At 42.1% G+C, this 15,548-nt stretch overlaps 1 protein-coding gene across 1 annotated transcript in view; it reads right to left on the minus strand.

Moving 5' to 3' along the window:
• Window positions 1-15,548, minus strand: part of LBR (lamin B receptor) — a 42,462-nt gene that overhangs the window by 25,324 nt on the left and 1,590 nt on the right. The window lies entirely within an intron of this gene.

The raw sequence follows: 15,548 nt of genomic DNA on the forward strand, positions 1-15,548 counted from the left end.
TTACAATGCGACATCCAAGAAACCTTAAGGATTTAGAGATCTGTAAAGGAGAGTGGACCAAAATCCCTCCTGAGATGTGTGCAAACCTGGTAACTATAAGAAATGTCTGACCTCTGTGCCTGCCAACAAGGGTTTCTCCACCAAGTACTAAGTCAAATACTTATTTTACACACCAAGCTGCAACTCAATATAAAACATTTGTATCATGTGTTTTGTTCTAGATTTTTGGTTGAAATTCTGTCTCTATCATTTAACCACTTCCCTTCTGGCCCATGTATACATGTTTATAAATGGCCTCCCTGCTTGTGCACGCTCCCTGGGAGCGTGCAGCACCGCGATCCAGTGGATCACTTGACATCATTGCTTACTACTAGTGAAATCTGTGAACGATCACAGAGGTCACATGGTACAGGGCTATTCACAAATCCTTGTACCATGTGACAAGCTGTGACCAATCACAGCTCACACAGTATTTCTCAATGGCTGCAAGAATGCAGTAAGGAGAAATGATTGCTTTTACAGCCTTTATGGGTGTAAAAGCAATCAGTGTAAAAAAATAAAAACAAAAAAAAACACCTTCATAACCTCCCACAAGTAGTACAGTGTCACTATGGTGACACTGTACTGCTAGGGTGACAGTATGTAAAAAAAAAAAAATACTATAATAAAATAAAAACGTAAAAAAACTGAAAACATTTTGGCCAAGATTTATGAAGAAAGATTATTTATTTGCAAAATTTTATAAGAAAAACACTTTTCAAAATTTTTGGACTTTTTCACTTATATAGCAAAAAAAATAAAAAATCCCAGTGGTGAATAAATACCACCAAAATAAAGTTTTATCTGTCTCAAAAAAATATTTTAAAAATTTATATGGGTAGAGTGTTGCATGACCGAGCAATTGTCATTCAAAGTGTGATAGCACTGCAAGCTGAAAATTGGCCTGGACAGGAAGGGGTGAAAGTGTCCGGACTTGAAGTGATTAAACTACACCTATGACAAAGAAATGAAGGATCTATCATTTTTATAAGTGGGCAAAACTACAAAATCTGCAGGGGATCCAATATAACTATTTTGGCCACTGTATGCAGTAAAACATGCTCATTATACTCACTGTGGAACCCAAGAGGGTAATCCTCCGCATTGTGTAAAAAACCCGTTTGATGCTGTCTTTTCCGATCCTCCCCTTCTTTTGCTGTCTCTAATCCATCTGCCATAGTACAGAGCAGCAATGGCAAGTCTGCACATGCTCTGGGGGGTACTGCCAGAGGTTTTTTGGGCGGGTGCATATGATCAGCAAAGGGCCAATCAGCATTATCCGGACAGGTGGTCAGGGGTCATGCAGCCTCATAGGACAAGTCAGAGGAGAATGAAAACTCCACTTACAAAATTAACCAGTGCTCAGTCAGACACTGATAGAAGTCACAAGACTGCTAAATATTTCTGGTGAGAAAAGCTATTTAGCAGTTTATATTTACCAAACTAATTGCATTTCCATGTTCTCTGTACAGGGGGGAGACCAGATATAGTGAATGCAGGGTCCTGGGGTCAGTAACACGTCAATTCTCTGCACTAAAGGTAACTGCATAAAACACACCAATCAATGTAGATAAACTGGTGGCTCACAATGCTAATCATAACATTACCACATTGCACATATGTAGGTGCAATACGAGCTTCCATGACCCCTTCCCACCATCAGTACGCATTTATGCAGCCTCACTGAAGTGGGCTTGTATCCGTGGGGCCGTATGTACAGTATGTGCATCTGTCTTTGTGCTGGAAGTGCACACCCAGCACAGAGACCAAGCTCTCATCAGGAGCCCGAGTCCTGTACCAACGGGACCCAGGTAACCTGATCGTTGTCATAGCCTCTGATTGGCTATCACAGTGATCAGTCATCAGTCACTGTGCAGCCCACCCAAACGTTTTCTCTCTAAATGGAAGGGGGGGGGGGGGGGAAGATACATTGTATCTCTGTCTCCTTGTAGGGAGAAAAATTTAAAATAAACACGAGTGTGTAAAAGAAAAAAATAGCTAGATCAGGGTCAGTAATTTAAGGCAGGATTTCTTTAAAAAAAAAATTAGTATCAGTATGCTTTAGGTAGGGGAAAAAAAAGCAAAATGCAGATTATGTTTTCTGGGCCCTACCCTTTGGAGAAGAGCACGTTCAGTTCTCAGCACAACTAAAGAGCTGACCATGCTGTGCTCTCATGTCTAGTGTGGTCAGTTTTTAATAGGAAAGCAGGGAGACTGACAGGAACACCAGGGATTTCACACAAAAGGAAGCAATACAAAGAAAGCAGGATACTTTTTCATACAAGTATATGGTACAGCAGGCACATATAAGGAATATGAAATGTTGGGTTTACATCTTCTTTCAAGGGATACTAATGTTTTGAGGTTTTTTTTTTTAACCACTTGCCTACCTGGCACTTATACCCCCTTCCTGCCCAGACCAATTTTCAGCTTTCAGCATGTTGCATTTTGAATGACAATTGATGGTCATGCAACACTGTACCCATATGAAATTTTTATTGGTTTTTTTCCACACAAATAGAGCTTTCTTTTGGTGGTATTTACTCGTCGCTGGGTGTTTTATTTTTTGCACTATAAACAAAAAAGAGCAAAAAATTTGAAAAAAAAATACATTTTTTGTTTAATATAAAATTCTGCACATTTTTCTCCTTCACTGATGTGCATTGATGAGGCTGCACTGTTGGGTGTGCCCACAGCAAGCAGCGTGCTATGGGGGCACCCGAGCAGATGTGCTCCTGAGCCCCAACTCTGCGTGTATATTCACACACAGAGCTGTGGCTTGGCCCCACCCCTCCCTCTCCTGATTGGCTCACTGGCTGTGAATGACAGCCACTGGCTCCCGCTGCTGTCTCAGTCAATCAAGAGTGAGTTCCCGCTGGATCAGGATGGGGCTCAAGTGTTGGGGGGGGGGGGCTGCTACACACAGAAGGTTTTTTACATTCATGCTTAGAATGTATGGCATGTACAACCTACTGGCACATAACGGTTGATCAATCCCCACCTAATTTAACCATTATTAGCGATTTCGTATGAAGACTTTCACAAAATATAACCACATCCTGGAGAAAGCTTTTAGGTACACAAAACACGCCTGCAAGGTCAGTCATGACACCTGTACTCAGAATGCAGGTATGCAGTATAGAGAACAATGTATTTACTTTGCATGTGTTCTACTAAAAAAATTGTCCCATTTACAATCTCTTTTAAACATAACGGCATCAGTTTCCAAGCTAGCCATCCAAACCGCTAGCTTAGTTTATGCAAATTTTGACCAAATCCTGATGAAACAAAATTCAGTCTGTGGGTGGTCTTGTAGCCACCCTCCTGCATAATATTCAACTGAATTGAAGGAGCTGGGCAGGAGATTGCCATTGTAACAGCAGAAGCATCCAATCATAATGCAACCACTATTCAGGATTTCTAACAGCCCTAGTGCCAGCTGTCAGAATACGACAACCGTAGAAGGAGATTCATCCACATGTTTTTTCTAAATTCAGTCTGCAGGCTGCCAAAAAAGAAAATGGTGAATGGCCAGCTACACTCTTACCAAACCTTGTTCTTACCAACTCATCCGATACAACAGGACTGAGTACTGAGTGCAGCAAGGGACTCAGGAGATTGGCCCATCCAGAAATGTTGGCTTCAGAGGAAATATCACCTGGCAATATCATTGCAGTGGTTGGCAACCTTTTCCAACAGGTTTTAGTGGCAGTTAATTCAATGTTCATAGCTAAATACTAGATTTCTCCCATGACAATGAAGCTAAAGTCAACAACTTCCCATGAAGGTTGCTACATTAGAGGGCAGTTGAAAGTTCAGGCACCAATCTACCTTCCTGAGGGCATCAAATCTAATGCTATACAGCACCCCATACATTTGATATATCCGTCAGTGGACATCTACCTGTCAAAGACATGAGATCCTTGCTTGATCTAGTCAAGAAACAATTATGCAACATTGATCTCATGTCAATGGCCTGACTAAGGGTGACCATGCCATGATAAATAAAATAATGGGACCCAACTTATTTTTAAAGTGCAAGCTCTGAGGCTGTCATACTTATTCTCACTACTTTGTGAATCACTGACAGAGCAAGAACGGGCATGTAATGCATCTCAATACTTTGCTGCCTGCATGTTTTTATTCTTACATTACTGCCATTGTCAGATCAGATTAATGAGGAGAAACAATTCAGTGAAGAGTAAACAATATTTTGTAGATAAGAGGAGGATGCAGACATGAAAGATTTTAAGATGGCCAAGGTGGCCTAGGAAATTACTGACGTCTGTACACCAGCTGGACTAAGAATACCAGAGGCTGTTGTATTGGGATATCAGACTGGCAGCTACAGAGAGCATAAACTATTCTTCCTTCAAACACCCAAACATAAGGCCCGCAGGAAGGATTTATGTACATGTAATGTGACTGTCATGAGGGAAAGTACACCTGCTGCTTGCCTACTAAAAATATGAGTCTCTTGTCTGTGTTTGACTCAAGTACTTTTGAGTCACAGAGCAGCTTCAAGCATGCTGTAAATAAGCATGCGGCAGAATTCCTCATCTTTTACTTGTTCTGGCTCAGACTCAGGGATTCTTGAAGGGAAGTTCAGCCACCATTATACTCCAATGACAGTGGTCATTCCAACAGTATAGTGCCCAATGTGCAGATCTTTGGTTCTTGCTGTGTGGCCTGTCATGTTTCACATGACTGTCATATGCCTTTAAGTGTTTGTGTTTTGTTTCTGCTCCTCCCTTTCCTTTGGTTTGTGCTGTATAGATAGTCCTCCCCCTTTCCCAGAAATGCATTGCAGCTCTAGCCTCATGCCATGGAGCAGGAAACATGATGATCTTTTGACTCTCGAATGTTCATTGTTGTAAGATTCTCTCAGTTTATGGAATAAATGTCACAAGATGTCTTATCGATGGAGTCACTGACTGTGGTATCCAGCTGAGGTTGAAGTTATTGCTATCTCATCACAACTGTAAGTTACAGAGATCACACTATCAATGCTTAGATTGGAGAGACAGAACATAGCCTGTGGATCCTAGTAGACTGTAGGGGGAGCACTGAATTGTAAAGGGGTAACAGCAGTGAACGTCTCTAGACCTATGTTAGCATGCTTACCAAGTCTCTCTGCAGCATGTCTCCAACCAAACCTGTAGCATGTCTTACAGTCTCTGACCAGTATTTCCTCTGGTACATCTGCAGTCTGCCAGTTCTCTCTTGCATTACATATACTGAATGTTGTATGTGGTCCTCATCAGGGGCATTAGTTAGGGCCCCCCTAAATTCCTAGATTGTAAGCTCCGAGGAGCAGAGCCTCCTATCCCTCTTGTATTGAACTGTATTGTTGCTGTATTGTCTCCCGTTATATTGTAAAGCGCTGAGCAAACTGTTGGCGCTATATAAATCCTGTATAATAATAATGAACTGCTATAATAAAGCTGCATTAAAAAAACAGCCATGTATTGTCATTTTTCACTGCACAGAAAACACTGAATTCTCATTTTTTTGATGCAGTTAGGTTAAGATGTATAAAAATGCATTTAAGCAAATGGGATGTACTTCTGATATCATGCACATTAATCTGACTGTATACACAGCACTGCTGTCATTGCTTGCACTGGCTGCTTTTATCACTGTCATTGTATGTGGTTCTCAGATGGCAGTCATGTGAACTGTTTATTTAAAGTGTTACTAAACCCGCAACAGTAAAATCAGTCTGTATATGCAGTAAAGCATGCTTGTTATACTCAGTGGAACCTAAGGGGTTGATCCTCTACATTGTGTAAAAAGGCAGTTTAATCTGTTTTCTCTGCTTCTCCCCTTCTACTGTCCCTAATCCATCAGCTGATAGTACAGAGCTCTAGGAGTCACTCTGCACATGCTCAGTTTGGTGTGTATTGCTAGAGAGGTTTTTTTATTTTCTTTGGGAGGGTGCATGTGATCAGCACAGGGCCAATCAGAACTGTACAGAGGAGCAGGAGCTATGCAGCCTCATAGGTCAGAGCAGAATGAAAACTCCTCCTACAAGCTTTAACCAGTGCTCAGCCAGACACTAATAGAAGTCACAAGACTGCTCTAACGGCTGATGAGAAAAGGTATTTAGCAGTTTAGATTTACAAAAATAATTGGCATTTCCATGTACTGTGGGAGACCAGATATAGTGAATGCAAAGTTCTAGGTTTAACATTAAGCACAAACCTACAGCTAATTCTAACAGTAACAACCTATAGCTAGTTCCACCGAACTATGTTTAATGTTACACCCATATTTAAGGTGCAACATGAAACATTTCCCGACCCCAACACAGCCACATCATTCGTTCACAGGTACAGTATCTAAGAATGGGAATAAGGCTGCATTCACACCTGCGTTCTGAGTGGTTTTTTCACGTGTTTTGAAATAGCCAATAGAGAAAAATATCATCAGTTTCATTTGTTCCTAGGATTTTCAGCTTTTCCATTGGCTTTTAATTAATTAATTTTTTTTTTAGGGTAAGGGGGTTAGAGTTAAGGTTAGGTGTTCGGGTTAGGATTAAAGTTAGAATTAGGGGTTAATATTTATTGGCTTGTTAGGGTGTTCTTTTATTCATGAGAATTTGTTTTTTGTAAGGGTGTTCATTTTTACTTTATCATTAATTTACATGTTTTTTGGTTTGTTTTAGCGTTAGGGCTTATTACATATTTATTTTATAATTTTTGTATTTATTTGGGGGTTTTAACAAAATATGCATTTCCATTCATTTCTATGGAATAAAAAATGCTCAAAAACGCACAAATCTGACCAATCTGAGCAACAAAAAAAGCTCCAGAACTTGTTTGAGCTTTAGGCGACTTGGAGTAGAAATGTGAACCATTTGCATTGTCAATAACTGATTTTTTTTCTCTTCAAGCTTTGAGTTACAAATTGCTCAAGTGCGAATGGGGCCCAAGTCTCATCTGCCACAGTGAGACTTGTAGATCTCAATGCAGCACAAGAGCTCTTGTAATCCACTGATTATGTCCTTCAGCCCCACACTACTTCCACCAGCCCCAAAAGGCTGTATTCATACAACAGACTGCTGCCAGAGCACCTTACCTCCCCAGCATATTCCAAATGCTCCTTTTTTTCATACAAACTTTATTTGAAGTGTACAAAAGTACAATTCATGTTGCTGCTCAGCAGTGCAATGTGGTTATGCACAGTGTGCTGCAATAAAATGCAGCATGTTGCATTTTAGCACAGCTCCAGTCTGCGTTGCAGTGTGAATGGGACACAGAAAACAACCATTTTCTGTGTCCTTGCAGTGACAGGCATTTTACAATGTAATAAAATGCCTGTCACCGAACCATGTGTGAATTCACAACAGTAGGTCCATACCTCCATACAGACCTGGAACTGGGAGAAGAGTCTGCGGGAGCTTGTGCATTGCAAATACCATTCAGTGATCACAGTTGCAATGCTCTGCAGGCTCCAATGTAAAATGCATAACAAATGCACATATTTTTTTCCTTTTATCGATGTGGTTCATTTAATGTATTGAAATCATTTGTCTACGTGTTCACGGAATATGGACCCAATACATTTGATTCAAGTTTTTAAAATTACAAAAACAGGGTCATGTTTGGGTAGAGGAATTCCCTGCACAGATGCCCGAGGGTGCTCTGATTGTTCCCTCAAGACTCAGCCAATCCTCTTCCCCCATGGCCTAGAGCTACAGAAACTCTCCAGCATTATGAAAACCTAAGGGTAAGAGTAGGACCAATTGTAGCAGTCATAGCTAGTATACAGACCTGGAAGCCAAAGCACAAAGGTCTCTACTAAAATGAAAGAAGAAAGTTTCAAGTGACACTAAAGGATGTCCTTATTCTACAGAATGTAAACATACATATAGAGTACTTAATGGCCCAGTAATCCATGTTTCATGTAATTGTTTCTTACCGTTCTTTTTCCTCATTGTACATCCTCCATGAGCTACCAAACCTTTCCTTTTCTCCTCATGTCCATTAGTAACAAGTAGTGCAAGTTAGTTCAAAACATTTACACTGCTCTATGCACACTACAAATCCCATCGTCCATCTCAGGAGGGAGCAATAGGGTGGATATGTTTCTACTTACAGCTGGACTATGGGGAACAAACAGCCACCCTCTAATAGAAAGTCATATCATAGCAGCAAAACAAAAAAAATTGAAGACAGCTGAGAGAAACAGAAGGTACTTTTTGGTGTTAAGAATACATACTTGAATAGAATATATTTTCTCAAACCAGAGTTTAGTGTCACTTTAATGCACCATCACCTAGTAAACACTAAAATATCAGCGTAGGCCTGACCCTTTCTTCTTACACTTGTGGAGCAAAACTACACATGAACCCAAGAAACCACAAGTTTAAATGACGTCAAGAAGGGAAGTTTAACAGAGAAAACACATTCATATGGGAAGTATATCAGAGAGAGAGAGAGAGAACACATTCATATGGGAAGTATATCAGAGAGAGCGAGAACACATTCATATGGGAAGTATATCAGAGAGAGAGAGAGAGAACACATTCATATGGGAAGTATATCAGAGAGAGAGAGAGAACACATTCATATGGGAAGTATATCAGAGAGAGAGAGAACACATTCATATGTGAAGTATATGAGAGAGAGAGAGAGAGAGAACACACTCATATGGGAAGTATATCAGAGAGAGAGAGAGAACACATTCATATGGGAAGTATATCAGAGAGAGAGAGAGAGAACACATTCATATGGGAAGTATATCAGAGAGAGCGAGAACACATTCATATGGGAAGTATATCAGAGAGAGAGAGAGAGAACACATTCATATGGGAAGTATATCAGAGAGAGAGAGAGAACACATTCATATGGGAAGTATATCAGAGAGAGAGAGAACACATTCATATGTGAAGTATATGAGAGAGAGAGAGAGAGAGAACACACTCATATGGGAAGTATATCAGAGAGCGAGAACACATTCATATGGGAAGTATATCAGAGAGAGAGAGAACACATTCATATGGGAAGTATATCAGAGAGAGCGAGAACACATTCATATGGGAAGTATATCAGAGAGCGAGAACACATTCATATGGGAAGTATATCAGAGAGAGCGAGAACACATTCATATGGGAAGTATATCAGAGAGAGAGAACACATTCATATGGGAAGTATATCAGAGAGAGAGAGAGAACACATTCATATGGGAAGTATATCAGAGAGAGAGAGAGAGAGAGAGAGAGAACACATTCATATGGGAAGTATATCAGAGAGAGAGAACACATTCATATGGGAAGTATATCAGAGAGAGAGAGAGAGAACACATTCATATGGGAAGTATATCAGAGAGAGAGAGAACACATTCATATGGGAAGTATATCAGAGAGAGAGAGAGAGAGAAAACACATTCATATGGGAAGTATATCAGAGAGAGAGAGAGAGAGAACACATTCATATGGGAAGTATATCAGAGAGAGAGAACACATTCATATGGGAAGTATATCAGAGAGAGAGAGAGAACACATTCATATGGGAAGTATATCAGAGAGAGAGAGAGAGAGAGAGAGAGAACACATTCATATGGGAAGTATATCAGAGAGAGAGAACACATTCATATGGGAAGTATATCACAGAGAGAGAGAGAGAACACATTCATATGTGAAGTATATCAGAGAGAGAGAACACATTCATATGGGAAGTATATCACAGAGAGAGAGAGAGAACACATTCATATGTGAAGTATATCAGAGAGAGAGAGAACACATTCATATGGGAAGTATATCAGAGAACATTCATACCGGGAGCAAAAATGGAACACTGGCTTAAAGTTAATCGGAAAACTTTATTATTTTCTTTAGACTGGGATGGAGTGAAGGATTATAACTCCTGTCAGAATATTATTGTCATCTCTGGAACTGTTCTGGAGATTCACCTAGTGTTGTTGTCCTTATTTACGGTTATCACTGAGAATCAACGTAAAAGAACATTCCAAATTTTCAGTAGAGTAAAATCAGTGTGTGGCTGTCCCAGTTAGACAGAAGTTGATTGTATGATCATCTTCCGTTGAAGGGACATGTTGGAAAAGTTTCCTTGATCAGTGCCTAAAGTGTATCCTGAAAGCTGCAGGTGCCTCTGTCAGAATACAATGCCCTGGCAGGGGCAGTGTGCAGGGGATCATTCCATCCACCCAGTGTAGATGGAGGAAACGTCTTTGTTTTTGTTTTTTTCGTTCAGCCTATTGGATGAAAAAAATAAAGTTAAAAAAAACAAAAAACAACCGTGTATGGACAGCTTTAGTCCCACAAAGACTGGGCAGCTGCATGTTTTCAAATATAGATGGGATTCTGCATATCTGACAGCAGCCATCCCATGTGGCACATCGTCACCAACAGTTCTGGCACTCATGACCGCAGCTCAGCATCAAGCAGAATGGTTTGCAGAGTCCAAGAAGTGGTGGCTCCCTGCAGCTGGTCACAATGAGCTGGGATAGAATGAGGCTCTGCCAGTAACCTGTGCGCTTTGGAAATCACCTCCAAGCTCTTATGCCAGCTCCCTCTGCCCATCCTACTCAGCTTCAAAATACAGCCACCACTCCCCTACACTTAGCCCCTTCCTATAGCTGATCCAGGGGTGTGGAATTTTTTTAAAAAACTACTTGTCCAGGGACTAAATCGGGGCCCCAATCTACTTGTCCCTCATGAGACTATTAGGAATGTTGCGGGCTTTACGGCGACTTAAACGTTTAATATTTTTACCGTTGCGCTGTTTATCTCCTCCTCCCCTCCTGTCTCCAGCACCACACCCGGGGACTAGCAGGGAGGGAAGACACCTTGCAGTGTAATAAGCATCGATTGGCTGCTCCTCAGGAAAAAGTGGGTCAGGGCTTATCCTTTATCCCTTTTGCACACATTTAAAAAAATATTATTTTAGGCCTGAAGATTACATAAAACCCCCAAACATTCTACATTATCTGAAAGCTGAGACCCTAGAGAATAAAATAGTGGTAGTTAAAATTTTTTATTTCTCATGATTTTACCGCAACATTTCAGTAAAAAATACAACTTAGTTAATTCTAGGGCACAAAAAAAAAGGAATAAATTACCTTATTTTTTGTAAAGTATAAAAGATGAGGTTGCAGCAAGTAAATAGATACCCAACATGTCAAATCTTAAATCTGTGCGCGCTCGTGAAATGGCAACGAACTTCAGTACCCCATATTTTCTATAGGTCGACAACTTTAAAGCTCCTTATAGGTCATCAGTTTAGCATTACGGGGGAGGTCTGCTGCTAGAATTATTGCTCTCATTCTGGCGTGAGCGGCGATATGCGACATGTGTATCGCAATCGACATTTCCATGCATAGGTGCCCCAGCGTGTGCTTTTATGTTGGTATGGGGTGCCTAAATTTTTTTTTGGGGGGAGGGGGGGAGATGGTATGTGCTTGGGTGTAACTAATTTTTTACAATAAAAAAAAAATATTTTTTTTCTCTCATCACATAGGGGACAATTTTTTGGTGACAGGTTCTCTTTATTGAGGCATCCAGGGTCCCTGCATGTCTCCCCTGTGCTTGTCGCACCGCATTGCATTCTTTCCCGGCTTCCATGGCTGGGAATCTCTCAACTGGGACCTGGAAGTGACATCATAACGTCATTTCCGGGTCAGGACAAGGGGAGAGGACGTGTCCGCTCTTCTCCCTCCCCTCTAGCCAAAGATGAGACAGTCCCAGGCCCACAGATGGGCAAGCGGAGACCAAGAAACCTTACGGGGGGGGGGGGGGGGGGGGGGGGGGAGACTGGCACTGGGTGGAAGTAATCGGATAGCAGTGCTACTGCCCGAATGCTTCCACTTGACAGGTGAGCAAGCATGGCTAAAATTAGGAAAAAAACTACCTGCCTGGCGCCCGGAACTGCATGTCCCGGGCGTCAGGCGATAGGAATCGAACATCCCTGTGATTAGGCTTGAAATGCCAGGGGACTCCCCGAATCCCCAGTATAGTTCATCCTGGTGACACTCATTTGTATGAATCATCACAAAATGTTTGCAGAGCATGCCACACAGGACTGATAACTGACAGCAGGACCACAATTAGAAAACATGGGACCTGAACAGCCCCCATGCCAGGCCCAGGTTCCAACCTGATATGGCCCAGTAAGGGAGGATTGCCTGTACCCCTCCATCAGCAGATACAATCATATATAAATATATGACTCTGTTAATCATCCACATCAGAGTTACCAGGTGAAGTTTAAAGATGAAATCCAGGTATGGATATTTTATATGAAGTTACATTGGTTCAGCTTGGATCCATGTAACTATGTATATACCATACTGGCCGATGCCCCTGAAGATGGAAAGTAAATACCACTACTCCAGTTATCCAGGGTGTTTGGGGCAGAGCAGACAGTGATGACCGGGATTCTATCTTCACCTGGACGTCCTTCCGGGTTTGTGGCCTCCGAACTGTTTGTCCTCATGCACACGGGACGTTTTTACAGCGGCTGTTTTTGGCTTTTGACGGTTTTATACAGCCAGTAAACCCCCCAGCATGTTATCCTACGTGTCCATACACACAGACTGTAATCAACGTTTTTTGGCTGGGGAAAAAAAAAAAAAAAAAAAAAAAAAAAAAAAAAAAAACAGGACTAGAGGGTTTCTAGAGGAGTTTTTGTTAGCTGTAAAAACACCAACGCTGAAAAACGTGGCAAAATGCAGCAAACCAGCATTTTCGGACTTTTTTTTTTCTTTACAAAAAAATGCTAAAAACCACAGGCTAAGGCAGCAAAACATCGCTAAACGCTAATGCAAAAACGTTACACAAATGCACCCTTTTAATGTGATTTTACACAGCTAACATTACCAGTGTTATCAAAACACTCAATGTGCATGGAGCCCTTCAATGGCTGAGCTGTGATGACATCACTGCGGCACACACTGTTCATTGAGAGTGCAATGCGCTGGTGATGTCAACGGCTGCTAAACATGTGAATATCGCCTAAACTGTGCAAGTTTAGGGGATATTCGATGTACCTCCCTCCAGGTAAACCTCATTATAGGCCTACCTGAAGGTACAACTGACCAAGCAGTGTTTACTACCACTTTACACTTCACTACCAGTTGCCTGACTGGAACCCGTCAGCAAAAAACTATCAGTGTGCCACTGGGGAGTGCGTCCAGTTCCAGTGCTTTCAACAAAAGTACAACCCGCTGCATTTTTTTTTTAGTCCAGAACACATCACAATGCATGCAAACGCACCAGAACACAAATACAGAGAAGACTAAGTGCTAAAAAACACACAGGAACACATTGCAAACACATCAAAAACACACATAGAATGCAGGAATTGTGGACTAATGGCTAAGAACAGGTTTACAGCAAAACGCACTGTGGGAAAGGCGCATTTTCTGCACTGCATTCAAAATGCACTTGTGGGCACCAGATCGCATGGTACTACAGTACCATGCAATTTGGTGCCACTCGTTTTTCAATGTGGACTGCACTTTTTCTGCATTTCAGTGCGATCTGCAGCCCATGCAAATGAATGGGCTGCAAAACTGGACTGCAGGGGAAACAAAAAAAAACACAGGAATCTCACAGGAACGTGGTGTGAACCAGCCCTTACAACAGGTGCATTTTTTAATGCAGCAAAAATGTAACAAGATGCATATGCAAGAAGAATGAATGTTTACACAGCCTATTTCAACCAGGACACTTGAGGTTTCTTCAGGGGTGCCTTGGCAAAATGTCTAAAAATTGCCCAAAACTTGTATACAAGGCAGTGGGTGGAACAAGCCTGCCTTTTAGTTACACAAAGCCACAGGTTTTCATTGTGCACCATTACGTCAGCGAACTGACAACCAATGACAGTTAAGGAGGATGTTGGTTGCCTGCTCAGCATCCTTGTTCAACGCTCCCCTGCCCCTGTCAGTCCTGGGGTCACATTAGTTCAGTGATGGAGAAAAACTGAGGGAGAAGAGAAACACTGAAATACTACTCAGTACCAGTGTGCAAAAGTGAATTCACTTTGGAAGAATAAATCCCTTCTAATGAGGAGTGTCCTACACCTGTGGATGATGCTGCATGGTAAAGAACTACTCTAATAGTTTTAGATATTTTAGAATGGGGTGTCCAAAGTTTTAAAGGGTGCCTCAGGACTGTCCATAACCATAGAGGGTGCCTCAGGACTGTCCATAACCCTAGAGGGTGCCTCAGGACTGTCCATAACCCTAGAGGGTGCCTCAGGACTGTCCATAACCCTAGAGGGTGCCTCAGGACTGTCCATAACCCTAGAGGGTGCCTCAGGACTGTCCATAACCCTAGAGGGTGCCTCAGGACTGTCCATAACCATAGAGGGTGCCTCAGGACTGTCCATAACCATAGAGGGTGCCTCAGGACTGTCCATAACCATAGAGGGTGCCTCAGGACTGTCCATAACCATAGAGGGTGCCTCAGGACTGTCCATAACCATAGAGGGTGCCTCAGGACTGTCCATAACCATAGAGGGTGCCTCAGGACTGCCCATAACCATAGAGGGTGCCTCAGGACTGCCCATAACCATAGAGGGTGCCTCAGGACTGCCCATAACCATAGAGGGTGCCTCAGGACTGCCCATAACCATAGAGGGTGCCTCAGGACTGTCCATAACCATAGAGGGTGCCTCAGGACTGTCCATAACCATAGAGGGTGCCTCAGGACTGTCCATAACCATAGAGGGTGCCTCAGGACTGTCCATAACTATAGAGGGTGCCTCAGGACTGTCCATAACCATAGAGGGTGCCTCAGGACTGTCCATAACTATAGAGGGTGCCTTGACTGAAAAAAAGTTGAGAAACACAGGTTTACACCACTGCAGCGCTTCCACTACATTGTTCCACACTGGAACGCACCAAAACCATGCATGAACGTGTGCAAATGTGTGTAAATGCAAATTAGGCCGCTTTTAGACTGCCATGTAGCAGTTTGGCCGCAGTGCAGGAATGCCTGCAGTTTCCCATAGACTTCCTATTAATGTCCTGCATTTCTGGCCCACTTTCTGAAAGCGCATCAAAAGAGCAGCATGTTGCACCTTTGGTATGCTTTCAGAAAATGCACCAAAAACGCAGGACATTGGAAAGTCTATGGGAAACCACAGGTACACTGCACTGCAGCCAAACTGCAACAGGAAGCATGAAAGCGGTCTTAGGCTGGCCATACACTATACAATTTTCTGTCCAATTTCCTTTAGTATGTAGTGCAGGGACCTGCCTGATTAGATACAATTGAAAGTGTTGTTTAGGTTTGAACTCATATTATATGGTTTTTGGTATATTTAAAGCAAACTTCCCAATTCTATAATGTATGGCCAGCTTTCGTAATTGACAGCTTCCCGACCACCCTATAGCAGAAATACTGCTACAGGGCAGCACAGGTGCAAAAAATAACACACACATATATATATATATGATTTTGCATTTTCAGGTCGTAGGCACGTGTTAGCCACATGTGCGCCCTACCAGCGCCGCCATTCACGGTTGTCAATTACCGGGTC

This window comes from Staurois parvus, unplaced genomic scaffold, assembly GCF_062004578.1.
Source record: "Staurois parvus isolate SC_StPar_1 unplaced genomic scaffold, SC_StPar_1.0 ptg000362l, whole genome shotgun sequence".
In the NCBI taxonomy this organism is placed as follows: Eukaryota; Metazoa; Chordata; class Amphibia; order Anura; family Ranidae; genus Staurois; species Staurois parvus.